The sequence below is a fragment of the Sus scrofa genome, chromosome 5 (genome assembly GCF_054392235.1).
Source record: "Sus scrofa isolate SSC_HxYL_T2T_F1_AM1 chromosome 5, Sscrofa_HxYL_maternal_Yorkshire_Landrace_v2.0, whole genome shotgun sequence".
Classification (NCBI taxonomy): Eukaryota; Metazoa; Chordata; class Mammalia; order Artiodactyla; family Suidae; genus Sus; species Sus scrofa.
The window spans coordinates 17,912,847-17,929,749 of record NC_139387.1 but is presented as its reverse complement, the minus strand read 5'-3'; positions in this window follow the sequence as shown (position 1 = coordinate 17,929,749).

The window sequence follows — 16,903 nt, the reverse complement described above, 5'->3', positions numbered from 1 at the left end:
TGTTTTAAATTCCTCCATTCTATTGCCCTAAAAAGCTAATTTAGGTCACAGATGCTAAACTGATTTCATGACCCACTAATGGGTCACAGTTTGAAATACACTGTTTTTCTTTTTTGTTTTGGCTGCCCTGAGGCCTATGGAGTTCCCCAGCCAGGGATCAGATCCAAGGAGCTGCAGCTGTGACCTGTGCTGCAGTTGGGGCAGCGCTAGATCCTTTAACCCACTGTGCTGGGCCGGGGATCGAACCTGTGTCCTGGCACTTCGGAGCCAGCACTGATCCCATTGTATCCAGGGCAGGGAGGCGGGAGATGGGGGACTCTGAAAAATACCACTTTTGATCCTGGCTTAAAAATCACTTTGTCTCTAGGGAAGTCTTCGTGTAGCCCCAATAACACACCATCCCAAGGCCATCAGCCAATGATGTGCCTTGCCCTTTCGTATCACTCAGAAGTGAGTCATTATCTGTTCAACATCTGGCTCCTCCTCTGGACTGTGAACTCCCAGAAGGCAGGCACCATATCTGGGTTTGCTTGCCTTGCAACCACCAGGCCTGGCACATTACAGATGCCCTATAAATGTTTGTCAAGTCAATAAACAAGCAAAGCTGCCAGCCCTCATCCCCTCAAGCCCAGCTGCACCCTGCCCTGCATCCTTTAAGTTACAGCCACATGGCCCTCCTCGGGGTCCTGATCAGGAGAGAAGTTGATTCCTAGAGCTTGGGTGGAGAGAGGAGCACGCATGTGCATTGGTGGGGTGAGGCAAGGTCAGGAGCAAGCTTGTTCTTATTTGAGAAGGATTAGGTATGCGTATAGGGCTCGAGGCAGGGAGATTTTTCTGATAACCCTGCCTCGTGAGGTAGTGAGTTCCGGGCGCTTGGAGGAGTCCAGTGAAGTCTGTGCAAACACTGCGGAAGCTGTGGCAGGAGCTGGTGCACCAGGGGAGTGTTAGACAAGCTGAATGATGCAGTTGCACACAGCTCGGCAGCAAGGAGAAGGTGGCTTGCAGGATAATAAAGGCTCTTTAGGCTCGTGGCTGGGAGCCCCTGTGGGAGCCAGCAGGAGGGGGAGAGCAGCCGGGAAGACATACTACTCCTCCCGTGACTGAACACTTCCTGGTCCCTGGATCCCTCCCTGGTCACCTCTGGGGGAGGCTGGCCAGGCTAGAGGCCCCAAAGACCCCAGGGTAACTTGACAGCCCCCTTCCCCCTGGGGGGCGGGGGTCCTCCCCGCAGGGCGGGCAGGCAGAGGAGGAAGTAGTTGCTGGCTGGCCCAGGGGGGCTGGTGTCTCTGCTCTACAGGGAGAGACAAGTGCTGCGCATGCCAGGGTCAGGCCGTGCCAGGGTCATTACGAGAAGGGAGTGGTAACCCAGCTGAAAGGGTTGTGGGCAGTGCCCCATGACCTTGCTCACAAGGGTCACCAAAACCTGTTTGACTGCCCACTCAGAGCAGCTGGAGCTGGGCTGCCCTGGCTCCACGGGGCCTGCCTCCAGTATCCGCGGTGCCAGCGACTGGTTGACCTGCAGGATGCTGTTCAGGCTCTGCGCAGAATCCCTCTCATCCCCAGCATGCCATCCCGCCTGCCGTCCCGTGTCACACCCCCCTGTGTCCCTCCCAGGCCTCAGCCCCGTCAGCCTCATACCTCTCCTCAAGGCCTGCCCTGCCCATCTGATGTGCGGGGCACGAAGCTGGGCTTACGCTTCTTCTGCCACCGAGCAGTCTTCTCAGCTATGCGGGGAGCAGGCACCAACCCTACTGTGCCAATCAGAGTAGGAAGGCTCAAGGACAACCTTGAGTGGCTGTCACTTCCTCTGCCCCCCGCCCCCGCAGCGCCCTGCTTCATGGATCACGCCATCCTGCATGATGTGTCCAAGCTCTGAAGACAGGAACTGTGAGTTCATCTTTGGAGTCACAACAATTCATATGTGATTGGCATGGAGTGGATGCTCTGAAAAGCTCTTGTAGGAGTTCCCGTCGTGGCTCGGTGGAAACGAATCCAACTAGCATTCATGAGAACTCAGGTTCGATCCCTGGCCTCACTCAGTGGGTGAAGGATCTGGCGTTGCCATGAGCTGTGGTGTAGGTCGCAGATGTAGCTTGGATCTGGCGTTGGTGTGGCTGTGGTGTTGGCTGGCAGCTATAGCTCCGATTGGACCCCTAGCCTGGGAATCTCCATATGCCGTGGATCTGGCCCTATAAAACAAAAAAAAAAAAAAAAAAAAAGAGAGAGAGAGAGAGAGAAAGAAAAAAAAGTTTGTAGAATGAACTATTTGCCCAAAGTTAGACAGCTAGGAAATAGCTAAGCCATAATTCAAACTCAGATCTCCCTGGATCCCAACCCAGTCGCACACCCTTCACCCTCCTCCAGGAAGCCTTCCCTGACTTAGTCATGGCAGTTTCCCCACCCTCTCCCCAAATCCTGGGTATTTGGTTGTGTTCCTATCCCCCTCCTCCCCTGCCCTCTCTGAAGGCAGGTTCCCGAGATAGTGTCTCATCCTGGCTCTGGTCCCCCCAGCTCTGCCCTCAGCACTCAGGAGGAACCCTGCAACTGCAGGGTGCCCAGCCTGGAGGTAGAAGGCCCAGGAGAGGAAGGCCTCAGCCAAACCAATGGTGTCTTCCACCCGTGGGCCCTGCCACCTGCCTAGTGACACCTGCTTCTCCAGCCACAATTCTGTCTGGTACTGGGCCTGCCAGCTTCTCACGAGAGCCAGCCCAGGCCTTGGTATTCTCCTGGGTTGGGTCCAGGTGGGGCATCTAATCCTCTGCTCATTTTGCTGCAATTCAATATCAACCTCCAATTTGCACGCTCTGCTGCCAGCCTTCCCTCCTCCCTCCAGCCTCCGCTGGGGGAAGGGAGACGTGAGTACTCTCCGTGACGCTTTGGAGGGACCCTCGGGAGTCCCTCTGGCTGACCACATTCCCAGGCCGGCTCAGGGCTGAGCATTGGCCTGGGATGGAAGGAATGCTGTCCCCACCTAGGGAGCAAGGTCTGGATGTCCAGAGGCCGGGGTGGATTCAGGTTCCACCTCTTAGGCTGCCTGGCTGTGGAATCCAGAGCCACACAGGCTCTTCAATCTTCCAGGTGAATAAACGTAAAAGCACCTTCACATGGCGTTTCTTCAAAAATAGCAGCTGAGGCGTCCCTGCCGTGGCTCAGCAGTAAAGGACCCGACTAGTATCTATGAGAATATGGGTCCGATCCCTGGCCTTGCTCAGTGGGGTAAGGATCCTGCCTTGCCATGAGCTGTGGTGCAGGTCACAGACAAGGCTCAGATCCCACTTCACTGTGGCTGTGGCATAGGATGGCAGCTGTAGCTCCAATTCAACCCCTAGCCTGGGAGCCTCCATATACCGCAGGTGCGGCCCTAAAAAAAATAAATAAATAGCAGCCATGGTTTCCCCAGGGGCCAAGGGCCTATGGCTCTGGGGAATCTCTTCCTCTCTTAACCATCTACCTAAGGCCGTCACATCGGCCCATCCTCTCGGGTTGTACCTAATGCATGTCTGCGTTCATGGGATTCCAGGGCACTTGAAGCAGCTCATTGTATTTATTTATTCATGCAACAAATAGTTAATGAGCACCAACCATGTGCCAAGTACCATTTTAGGCTCTGAGATACGTTGGGGGAAAAAAACAGACACAGATCCCTGGCCTGGCAGCAAGGACTGCAGAGGTAGTTTATTAGATGGCACCTCTCTGCCTGTTCTCCACTTTAAGCAGCCTGGAAAGAGATGAAAAGAAGTTATCAGTATTAGAAAACAACAGTGTTTACTCTTCCATGTCACTTTCACTCCTCTCTTACCCACCACAGCTTGAATTTAAACCATGTCCAACAAATGCAATAAAAAGTGTGTGCTGTACCTCAAAAAGTGAATACAGTTACCCTATGACCTGGCAGTTCCCTTCCAGGGTAGAGACTCGAAAGAACTGAAGTCAGGGAAGTTCCTTTTTTGGCTCAGCGGTAACAGGCTCTACTAGGATCCATGAGGATGCAGGTTCGATCCCTGGCCTTGCTCAGTGGGTTAAGGATCTGGTGTTGCTGTGAGCTGTGGTGTAGGTCACAGATGCTGCTTGGACCCCACGTTGCTGTGGCTGTGGTGTAGGCCAGGCAGCTGTGGCTCCGATTGGACCCCTAGCCTGGGAATTTCCATATGCCACGGGTGCGGCCCTAGAAAGCAAAAAAAGAAAAGAAAGAAAGAACGAACTGAGGTCAGGTGTTCAAACAAAAACTTGTACACACACGTTCATGGCCACGTGATCCACAATAGCCAAAAGATGGGGACAACCCAAACGGTGATCAGGATGCGAATAGATAAATAAAATGCACTACGTCTGTACAATGGAATATGATTCAGCCATATAGCACAGAATGGAGCATGATACAGGCTCCAGCATGGGGGAACCTCAGACACATCACATTGAGTGAAAAAGCCAGGCACAAAAGGCCACGAATTCTGCAATTCCATTTATATGAAACATCCAGAATAGGCAAAGCTATAGCAACAGCCAATAGAGGAGTGGTTGCCAGGGGCTGTGGGGAGAGAAGAATGAGGAGTGGCTATTTAATGGGTACAGGGTTTCCTTTAGGGCTGATGAAATGTTCTGGAACTAGAGAATGGTGGTGGTTGCACAACATTGTGAATTTACTGAACGCCACTGAATTGTCCGCTTGGAGACAGCTGAATGGTGAATTTTGTCTTGTGTTATTTTACGATTAACAAAAGTGTGGGGAGTTCGCCTGTGGCACAGCAGGTTAAGGATCTGTCCTTGCCGCCGCAGCTGTGGCACAGGCTGCAACTGGGATGCAGGTTCGATCCCTGGCCCGGGAACTTCCACGCGCTGTGGGTGTGGCATGAGTGAGTTCTGTGTGAGACATCCTGCCCCATGACTGGCCTCTGCTTCCTCCCTCCCCACTAGGGCCTTTGCACATGCTGGTCCTTCTACCTGGGCTGCTTGTCCCATTTCTCTAGTTAACACACCTTCATCCTTCAGATCTCAGCTTCACCATCACTTCCTCAGAGAGGACCAAACTCCTCTGTTACTTACCTAAGCACCATGTGCCACCAAGTGACCAAGCATTTGTCTTGGTCATAATCATGACACTTTGTTGATGAATGTCTCTCCCACTAAACGGTAAGCTTCTGGAGAAAGAAGGGAGCCTGTGTGGTTTTGTTCCCTGATGCCTCCCTAGGGCTTAGCTTGGTGCCTGGTACATTGTAGTTGCTCAATAAATATTTATTGAGTGCATCAATTAATAAGTGTCCCTAAGAGAATTCTCATAGACTCACTATTCCTACCAGCGCCATCTCAGAGCGTTTCCCCATTACCTCTACCACTGAGCCTTCATAGCCACTTCGTCATAATTGCCATGTGACAGGGTGGCAGGATGAGGCCAGCGGAAACCAGAGATGGCCGTGAGGAAGGGCAGCCAAACTCCCAGGCAGCACAGGAGGTGAGACATTGTTGGTCAACAAGGGTGAAGTTTAGTCAATTACTGCTATTAGGATAAGAAAAGTCAGGTGCCAAGTGCGACTGTCTGAGCTGGAATTGTACACCTGAGTCAGGTCAGTGCTGCACAGGATGGGTTTTCCAAGAAATGCTTACTGAACAAATACCTGAGCGAATAATGTGCCGAGCCCTTGCAGGGTAGGTGCCTAGCGCAGCAAGGAAGCATAATGATGGATTCTGGGGATATTAAAGCAGAGCCTGGGCAGTTCCCATCGTGGCTCAGCAGTAATGAACCTGACCAGTAACCATGAGATGTGGGTTCGATCTCTGGCCTCACTCAGTGGGTTGAGGATCTGGCGTTGCCGTGAGCTGTGGTGTAGGTCGCAGATGTGGCTTGGATCCTGCGTTGCTGTGGCTGTGGCTGATTCGACCTCTATCCTGGGAATTTTCATGTGCTGCAGGTGCGGCCCTAAAAAGACACACACACACACACACACAAAGCAGAGTCTGGAGGACATTCAGTGGGTGCTGGGATGTGGGCTTAAGGAGAGGGTGCAGAAAGACTTTGGTGTGTAGTTGGGCCCCGCTGCCCTTTACCAAGATGGGGAGCACTGGAGGTGAAGCAGGTCAGGGAGAAATGAGATGAGCCCTGCTGTTCTGATGTTGAGGTGCTTCTGAGATGAGTAAGAGATGGTGCCAGGAGCTGCTGAAGCCAGAGGCAGCTGGGGGACTGAATGGCAGGGGAGGCAGGAGGGGAGAGCAGAGAGGGTTTGAGTGCTTGTGGGAGGGGTTGGGGGCAAAGGCACAACTGGAGAGATGGACGAGGGAGGGGATGCCAGGGACCCCCGATGTGCTGGGAGCCGGGAGGAGCTGGGCCCCAGGGCCTGGGCTGCCCCCAGTCGGGAGCGGGGAGGTCTGTGCTTCAGGAGGAAGAAAAGAGGGGCAGGTGTGAGGTCAGGATGTGGCGCTGGGGTACCAGGAGCTCCAGGCTCCTGCTTTCTGTCTGAACGAGGAGGAAGGTCAGCTATGAAAGAGGAGCCTGAGTGGGGAAAGCGTGAGGGGACTGGAGCGGGTTTGAAAGAGAGCAGACAGGGGGCCAGACGGGGCAGGGGACAGGGCCTTCATGGCGGTCTGCTCTTCTCTGGAGGGCGAAGCAGCCCAGGGTGGCAGCCAGGGCAGCCAGCTGCACCGGCCCCAGGGGTGCTGTGTGGGTACATGGGGCAGCTGGGCGTGGGGCGGCAGGCGGGGCAGGGTGGGAAGGCAGGAGGGTCTCGGGCTTGGAGGGAAGGTAGAGTTGGGGTGGGATGAGACCCTGGGACAGGCAGCCGGGAAGAAGGGAGTCCCTCAGAACCTCAGAAGCACAGAGGGACATGGGCAGAGAGTGGAGGGTTTCATTTCAGCTTTGGGAAGTGCAGGTGTTTTAGGAAAGACAAGCTCCAGGGTGTGGCTGTTGGGAGGGACTGATGAAAAGGGGGATGGGGGAGCTCCCGTTTTGGCGCAGCAGAAACAAATCCAACTGAGAATCATGAAGTTGTGGGTTCGATCCCTGGCCTCAGTGGGGTAAGGATCTGGCATTGCTGTGAGCTGTGGTGTAGGTCGCAGAGGAGAGCTAGGCTTCCAGGAAGTGGAAGGACCAAGCCATGCTGAGGAAATAAGAGGCTTGTGAGAGGATCTGGAAAGACTGGAGAGGGAGAGACGGGAGAGTGAGCAGAGTAGGGGAAGACAGGACGGCCATGTGGTCTCACATCTCCAACAGGGGAGGCTGAACACAAGGTTTCTGGAACAATCCCCTCCGCAGCCCTCTGGTGCACCTGGCATGTGCCCCTGGAGGAGGGGCGTCGGCCAAGGCTGGGGTAGCATTTCTGAGGAATCCAGTGCCCTGTCTCTGGCCCCATGGACACTCTTCATTTGGTCCATCAGCATCTCTGCTGAGATCCCCAGAGCAGACCACAGGTCTACCCCTGATGCCAGGGACCTCCCTCTCCAGGCCCATCTGTGCCCCCACGGAAACTACGGTGCCCCTGCCCCCTCCCCAGTATCCCTGAGATCACTGCCTGCCTCCTTGTGGTCAGCAGGCTCAGCCCGGAGCCCCTGGCCTTCTCTCTCACCCCACAGCTCACTCGGGGGATTACTTTCACTTCCTTGAACTTCTCTGTTCTCTCTTTGCCTCCAGGCTGTGCACAGGTGGCTTCTTCCTGAAAGGCCTTCTCCACCCTCCTGGCTGGCTCCTTGCCCTGGCCTACTCTTCCTCCCAGAAGCCTTCCCTGATGACCCAAGACTACCCCTCCTGGGCGTTCCTAGAGTACTCGGAACATTCCTTATCACAGAGCTGTCATGGTATTGGGATGTCTCTGCTTTGCCCTGCCTTCCCCACCGTGGATGGTACAAGAGCAGGGGCTTGGGTCTCTAACACCAGGCCCAGGACCTGAACCAATATGGAAGCTCAATATAGACATGTTGGAAGGAGTTCCTGTCGTGGCTCAGTGGTTAACGGATCCGACTAGGAACCATGAGGTTGTGGGTTTGATCCCTGCCCTCACTCAGTGGGTTAAGGATCCAGCATTGCCGTGAGCTGTGATGTAGGTCGAAGATGCGGCTTGGATCCCACGTTGCTGTGGTTCTGGCGTAGGTTGGCGGCTGTAGCTCTGATTGGACCCCTAGCCTGGGAACCTCCATATGCTGCAGGTGTGGCCCTAGAAAAAAGACAAAAAATTAAAAAAAAAAAAAGACATATTGGAAGAATGGGCTAGTGGGTTGAATTGGACCAGGCTGGGCTGCTGCTGGTCTAATTAGTTCAGAGGAACAGTGTCATGGTCCTTTCTCAATGCTCCTTTCTGGGTAGTTTTTCTGGGGGAGGGCAAAGTGTCAGGGGTGGATCCAGATTACCCAGAAAGCTTTTCGCAGTACAATTGCCACCCTCTCCAGAGCCTGCATTGTCTGAATTACGTGGGGGTGAGAGTGGGGGGGGGGGGGAATGGGGCACATACTTTGAGAAAGCTCCCTGGGTGATGCTACTTCCACATCTCCCAGCCCCCAGGACCACTGCTCAAGGCTGAATGCCAGGCCAACTGTGAGGTGACAACCACCCATGGGGTTCAAGCAAGGTGTGCAGACTCTGAAACCACTGATTTTTTTTTTTTTTTTTTGGCTTTGGTCTTTTCTAGGGCCGTATCTGAGGCATATGGAGTTTCCCAGGCTAGGAGTCCAACCAGAGCTACAGCCACCAGCCCAAGTCACAGCTACAGCTATGCCAGATCCAAGCTTCATCTGCAACCTACATCACAGCTCACGGCAATGCTGGATCCTTAACCCACTGAGTGAGGCCAGGGATCAAACCCGAAACCTCATGGTTCCTAGTCGGATTCGCTTCTGTTGCGCCATGATGGGAACTCCCTGAAACCACTGCTCTTGGTCTCCACCCTGAGCTGCTCTAACCGTAACCGCCGCCACCCCCACTTCAGGATCTGAAACATCACCACCCACCCCACTAGAGTGTTCACCGCCATCACCTCCTCACCCAGCCCCTCACCCACAGCCTCCTCACTGCACCCTCAGCGCAGCTCGGTCTCAGGGAACCAGCTTCCATTGAAGCCCAGCTCCCTCTCCCACCAGCAGTCTGGACATGTCATGGGAATCACACTGTCACATCCAAGACTCATGGACAGGCTGTGCCCTGGCCAGGGCCCTTCTCCTTGGGGTTCATCTTTGCTCCAGAGATCAACGACCTTGACCACGGCTGTGCTCTGGCTGCCTCAGAGCCTTTCCTGGGATTCCCATGCCAAGATCCATGAAGCACATGTATGTGAATGTGTGACTGCCTGTGTGTATGTTTCTGAGCGAAGGCCCATAACTTTCATCAGATTGGCACAGGATGTTTGAGCCTCTGAATAGGTGCCTACTTCACTCTCTGAACAACTGTTTTTCCACCAAAGTGAGAATCAGACATAGCTGACTGAGAGTGGTATCTACCTGTCTGATGGAAAACACTCCCTCCCCCACTGGAGCCTTTCTCAGGCTCCATATCTTTACTGGGTTGAGCCCTCCGTGCTCTGCCTTCTCCACAAGTGTTGGCTTCCTGAGGTCAGGGGTCACAGCTGTTCAGCCCTCTTTCCTACAGCTGCACCAGCCCACAGCCTATGTTTAAATGGTGTTTCCAGAGTTCCCGTCATGGCTCAGTGGTTAACGAATCCAACTAGGAACCATGATGTCGCGGGCTCGATCCCTGGCCTCGATCAGTGGGTTGAGGATCCAGCGTTACCGTGAGCTATGGCATAGGTCGCAGATGCAGCTCGGATCCCACATTGCTGTGGCTCTGTTGTAGGCCGGTGGCTACAGCTCCAATTAGACCCCTAGCCTGGGAACCTCCATATGCCGTGGGTACAGCCCTAGAAAAGACAAAAAGACAAAAAAAAAAAAAAAAAAAAGAATGGTGTTTCCTGTAAGCAGACAATCTGCCATGCTTCTCTTTCAAGAAGCCTATCCCAGTGGACTTGCAGGTAAGCATGTCTTTATCCCAGGGTGACGCTTCAGGCCTGACCCCTCAGTTCCTCCGCCCAGCACAGTACAAAGGCTAAGCACCTTGTCTTGAAGATGGTGAAGTTGGATCATATTCTGGATTGATGGGTTGTTCTACTCGGGCCATCCAGTTATCTGCCCTGGGCATGGCCAGCTGTCCACCCAAGGCTTCTCCATGTCTTCATATCAGGTCCCAAGCTCTCAGCAGACTCATTGCCTGCACCCCCCAACTCCGCCTGGCTGCGTTCCTCCCCCCTCCCCGACTCATCACCCTAGACAGTTTCTAGTTACTTCAGGCCTCTAGAGGTGACCTCTTGGTGCTCTGCACACCCTCCTAGTTCCTAGACCATGAGCATGCATGCAGACCATCTCTCGGCATACAGACTCTCCAATCTGTAATGTGCCACCGCCCCCGCCCCCATTCCCTAGAGCTCTGCCCTCTCTCCCTCCACATCCAAGCCTGAGTCCCCTTTGTCAGGAAGTTCTCTCTTTGACCAAATCCTTCCCCTCTAAGCTCTCTCCCTCCCCGCCCTCAGCTCTAGATGGATTCTGACTTATTCTGGGTGTGGTCCTGCTCCCAGCCGTGAGCCCAGTTCCTCTCCCCAAGCAGACTTCATCCCATCCTCGGGTGGTGGACAGAAACGGGGACAGGCCCGGGAAGTAGAGAGCTCTTAGGGGTGCAGAGAGGGGAGTGAGGCCCCAGAGCTCCGAGCAGCCTGGACTGGAGGAGGAGGCAGACAAAGCCACACACTGGAGTCTCTCCCTGCACTGTGGGGGGGTGGGGTGGGGTGGGGCTGCCTGGAGCTGCAGAGGGTGATGGTCACAGGGCTCCAGGAATTCAAGTTCCATCAGCAGTTTCCAAATCGTCCTTCCAGGGCAACATGAGACAACCCTGGGTCCATGAGGACTTGTCCAGCAGTGGGCTGGGCCGGGGCCCTGCTGGGGTAAAGGGCACAGAGCAGCGAATAAGGTCAGGTTGAGAAGGAGGCCCTTCGCAGGGAGAGGTCCACACTCCACAACCCTACACTCATTCCAGGGGGAACTGGCCAACCCCCAGACCCTTGGCTTCTCAGAGCAGGAGGGAAAGTCAGCCACTGCTTGTCTTGTGGGTGGTTCCTGGGCCCAGGGCTGCACAAAGGCTGGGATGGGGCTTCTCAAGCTCTTCACTATTATTCAACGGGTGTATCAGGCTCTGAACATTTCCCTGACATGAGGTTGCCATCAAATAACTCAGCCCTAAAGAGCCTCTGCTTATTCCTGGAGTTGTACCAACCTTGGTTGGCAGGCTTGCTCTCTGCTATAGATCTGAGTCGGCCCCATACGTCTTCCGCGAACAAGAAATGGGGAAACAAATTAATCATTACTCACATGTGGTCCGCTCAGTTGGCAACATTTTTCAAAGCATGTCATCCATGGCAGTGGCGGAGGTGGGGATAGATAACAAAGGGTTGCTTTGGTGGCGAAAAGACAAGAAACTATTATCCACTCCAGCCCTGCGGAGGAAGCAGCTGAGGTCCAGAGAGGGAAAGATTTTCCAAGACTGCACAGTCAGCTGAGGAAAGATACAGAATTTGAATACAAGTCCCCTCCTCCTGGACCAGAGTGCTTCCCATCAGGCCACCTGCCCTCTCCACCCTCTCATGGGCTGCAGAGACCCACACACATGACATTTACTCCATTTTATTTTATTTTTTGCTTTTTAGGGCCACACTCGTGGCACATGGAGGTTCTCAAGCTAGGGGGTCTAATTGGAGCTACAACTACCAGCCTATACCACAGCCACAGCAATGCGGGGTCTGAGCCACATCTGTGACCTACACCACAGCTCACGGCAATTCTGGATCCTTAACCCACTGAGCAAGGCCAGGGATTGAACCCGCAGCCTTATGGTTCCTAGTCAGGTTCGTTAACCACTGAGCCACGACAGGAACGCCAACATTTACTCCATTTTATATTTGTAAGTCCCTCAAGCCAGTTTTTCAAACACCCTCTTGCTTTCCCTCTTCAGAGTTTTAACCAATCTGTTTGTTCAAAAGGAAGTGCCAAGGGAGTTCTCTTGTGGGGCAGTGGCTTAAGGATCCGGCATTGTCGCTGCAGTGGCTTGGGTCGCAGCTGGGTTGCAGGTTCGATCCCTGGCTGGCAACTTCCACATGCTGCGGGTGAAGCCCCCCCCCAAAAAAAAGGAGCAAGTGCCCAGAGAGTCCACACTATGTGATTCCATCTATATACAGGACAAAATCAGACAAAACTGATCTATGCTGTCACAAGCCAGGACAGTGGTTGTCCTTGGGAGGAGGGGTGACTGAGAGGGGAACCAGAGGAGTTCTGGGATGCTGGTCATGTTCTGTCTCTTGATCCAGGTTCTGGTTACACGGGTGTGTTCAGTTGATGACACGTGCATCTTAATACTTGTTTGTAATATGCCGATGACAAAACTGAACAGCTATGTGATCAGTAAATGCTTATCATTGATTGATGCAGGAAAGCACATTGGGACAGTTTCTGAGCACTGGACAAAGCTACACAGAGTTCCCAGTGCTGCGGAGGCGCTCCCCACCCCCATAGCTTTGGCTCGCAGACAAGGGCCCCAGAAAGGCAGGTGAAAAGTCTGCATCTTGTGACACCTGAGCTTCATCTGGACCAGGAACCTCTGGCTGAGTTCATGCCGGGTCTCCAGAGATAAGTGCCAGAGTTTGCAGTGAGTAAGGACCCTGAAGGGAATGTCCAGCCTGGTGACAGAGAAAGCGCTGGCACTGATGAGAAGGAAGGCCAGGGATGGCAGACATTTGATGCCCCCTTGGAGGAAAGGACGGCTGGGACCCAGAGCCTGGTGGGACCTGGGGCTGTGGGCTGACGCAGGTGGACAAGATGACATCTTTCCGACAGTTCCCGGTTCTTGGGAGAAGGATGCACCTGAGCGTGTGTGTATGTGTGTGTGTGTTGGTACAATGTGTGCTGATGAACACACCTTTGCTCTAGCCGTTCCATCTGCCTGGGACACCTCGCCCACCCTGCCTGAAACCCGAAGTCTTTGCCTGTACCCGACAGAACCCTAGGCAGGATTCCAGGCTCAGTTCAAAGATCTGAGGTGGCCTGAGGTCTCCTGCCTCCCAGGCAGAATTATGCCCACCCAGCTGGGCCCACTGTGTGACCCAGCGCTTGGCTCCCTGACTCAGAAGAGTCAAGTGTGTCGTGTCTGTGCTTCCACTGAGGCCAGAGACTCAAACCCCAGCTCCCCACTGGACGGTGTAAGGGACAAATAAATACGTTAGCTCTGGGAGCATATATTAGAATCAATTAGGGCTAATCCCTATAAACAAAGAAAATCATTAGCAGATTAATTAAGGGCCCTGTTTGGAGTGCTAATTTGAAGGCTAATAATCTTTTAGTTGAAGCAAGGTCTGTTGCTTTGATAAGACCTGTCATTGTGTTACAGTATTGACTGAGGCCAGGCCTGGCGGTGAAATGCCTAAGTGTGCAATTCACACATAACTCCTCCACTAATTCAGGCACATTTTTCTCTTATTGACAAGCCTTATAATGACTATAATAAACTAAGGAAACCTCAGGTGAAACAACACATGACTATGCTTGTCAATAGAGGTGTAACTCCGAATTTAAGGAATGCTTTTCCTAAGCCCTTCTTTGTTAAGGATGTTTGTCAGGTTCTGATCAGAATATGAACTATACGAGTGACTCAATAGTATTCATTTATTTATATGCTTATTTGTTCATTCATTCATCATGTGCGCAGCTCTATCATAGTCCTAGGCTCCATGCCAGGGGGTATGGGAAATATTTTCAAATAAAAAACCAACCCCCGTCTTCAATGAGCTCTTCTTCCAGTGAGATTGGTGATCCCAGCAACTTCACAAGAGTAGAAGATGCTGTAAGACAAGTTCTAGGGAAGCATCCATAAGAAGGCAGATCCTGAATGGAAAGTCTGGGAGAAGTTCCCTAGAGGAGGTGGCTTTTGGGTTGGAATGAATGGAATACACAGGAGTTTGCTAACAGTAATATATATATTTTTTCTTCTGCAAAAGTAATTCATGGAGTTTGCGTTGTGGTTCAGTGGGTTAAGAATCCAACTAGTATCCGTAAGAATGTGGGTTTGATCCCCGGCCTCGCTCAGTGGGTTAAGGAGTCGGTGTTGCCATGAGCTTCGGTGTAGGTCACAGATGCGGCTCAGATCTGGTGTTGCTGTGGCTGTGGCTGTGGCTGTGGCGTAGGCTGGAAGCTGCAGCTCTGATTTGACCCCTAGCCCAGGAACTTCCATATGTCGCAGGTGCAGCCCTAAAAAAGCAAACAAACAAAAAAGTAGTTCATGCTTCGGAATGGTCAGAGCAATCTTGAAAAAAGAAGAACAAAGTTGGAGGAGTCACACTTCCTGATTTAAACTCACTGCAAAGCTGCTGTGGTGCTCCGTGTCCAGTATCAGGACTGTGTGGGGCGGGTATAAGGAAGATGTGGAATAGACTTGACAGTCCAGAAGTAAACCTATATATTTATGGACCATTGATTTTCCGCAAATGTGCCAGGACAATTCAATGAGGAAATAATAATCTTTTCAACCACTGATGCTGGGATAATTGGATATCTACATGCAAAAGAATGCATTTGGAGCCCTAGATTAAAATTAAGTCAAGATGATCAAAGACCTAAATGTCAGAGGTAAAATTTTAAAACCGTCAGAAGAAAATATAGGGATGAGGCTCTTTGACCTTGGATTGGGTGATGGTTTCTTAGACGTGACATACAAAGCATAAGCAACCAAAAAATGATAATAAATCGGATGTCATAAAAATTGAAAACTTTTGTGCTTCAAAGGATACCATCAAGAAAATGAAAAAACAACCGATATAATGGGAGACAATATTTGCAAATCATATGTCTAATGTCTAGTATCCTAAATATGTAAAGAATAATTATGACTCAACAATAAAAAGACAAATAACCCAGTTTAAAAATGGGAAAAGGGAGTTCCTTGGTGGTGCAGTGGGTTAAGGATCCACCATCCTCACTGCTGTGGCTCTGGTTGCTGCTGTGCCATGGGTTTGATTCCTGACCCAGGGAACATCCTCACGCCATGAATTCAAAAAAAAAAAAAAAAAGAAGAAGAACCACGCTGTCTTGGAGTTCTCACTGTGGCACAATAGGATAAGAATCAAATTGCAGCAGCTTTCTTGCTGCAGAGGCAAGGGTTTGATCCCCAGCCTGGCTCAGTGGGTTAAAGGATCCAGCATTGTTGAAGCTGTGGCATAGATTGCAGTTGTGACTCAAATTCAGTCCCTGGCCTGGGAACTGCCATATACCGTGGATGTGGCCATGAAAAATAAAAATGTAAAAAGTATTTGAATGGATATTTCTCAAATATATATATGTATTTTTTATCTTTCTATATCTCCATATAGAGAGGTATACTTTAGATATAGAGATATTTTAGATTTTTAGAGAGAGAATACTTTTCTACAAATATATAGAAAATGGCCAAAAGCAATTTAAAAGATGGCAAACAGCATTAGTCATTAGGAAAATGCAAATTCAAACCACAATAGGATGCTACTTCCAGCCATTAGGATGGCTATAACAGGAAATACAGATAATAACAAGTGTTGACAGTGACATGAAGAAACTGAAACCTTCACACAGAGCTGGTGGGAATAGAAAATGTTGCAGCCGCTGTAGAACACATTGTAGTGGTTCCTCAAAAATGTTAACTGGGGAGTTCCCGTCGTGGCTCAGTGGTTAATGAATCCGACTAGGAACCATGAGGATGCAGATTTGATCCCTGGCCTTGCTCAGTGGGTTAAGGATCCGGCATTGCCGTGAGCTGTGGTGTAGGTCGCAGACGTGGCTCGGATCCGGCGTTGCTGTGGCTGTGGCTGTGGCTCTGGCATAGGCTGGTGGCTATAGCTCTGACTCGATCCCTAGCCTGGGAACATCCTTATGCCACAGGAGCAGCTCCAGAAAAGGCAAAAAGACCAAAAAAAAAAAAAAAGTTAACTGGAATTACTATATGATCCTGCAATTTCACTCCTTACCCAAAATAATTGAAAACAAGGACTCAAACAGGTCATTGTACTCCAATGTTCACAGCAGCATTATTCGCAATAGCCAAAAGGAAGAAACAAACCCAGGTGTCCGTCCGCAGATGGTTGGAGAAACACAATGTTGTTTCTCCATACAATGAAATATTATGCAGCCTCAAAAAGAAAGGAAATTCTAATACGTCCTATAACATGAATGAACCCTTAATCATGCTAAGTGAAATAAGCCAGTCACAAAAAGCCACCTATTTTATGATTCCATTTATGCGAAACATCCTGAATAAGCAAATCTACAAAGATAGTAAGCAAATTAGTGGTTGCCAGGGGCCAGGGAGAGGGAGAATGGGAGTGACAGCTAAAGGGTATGGGGTTTCTTTTGCGGATGACGAAAGTATTTTGGAATTAGATGATGGTGGTGGCACAGCCTGTGACTGTGCTAAAAACCACCGAATTGTACGCTTTTTTAAAAGGATGAATTTTATGTCATTTGAATTATATGTCAACTTTCTTTTTCTCCTCCCTTCCCCCCCCCCCTTTTTTTTTTTTTTTTTTTTTTTTGCAGCACAGCCACAGCAACCCCAGATCCAAGCTGCATCTGAGACCTACATCTCAGCTCATGGCAATACCAGATCCTTAACCCACTGAGCAGGGTCAGGGATCGAACCCACATCCTCATAGATACTAGCCTGGTTCTTAACCCACTGAGCCACAACAGGAACTCCAAGAATTATATATCACATTTAAAGATAGTTCATGCTGGTCATAGCAAGTTTGGAAACAATTTTTTTTTTTTTTTTTGCCATTTCCTGGGCCGCTCCCTCGGCATATGGAGGTTCCCAGGCTAGGGGTCGAATCACAGCTAAAGCCACTGGCCTATGCCAGAGCCACAGCAGCAC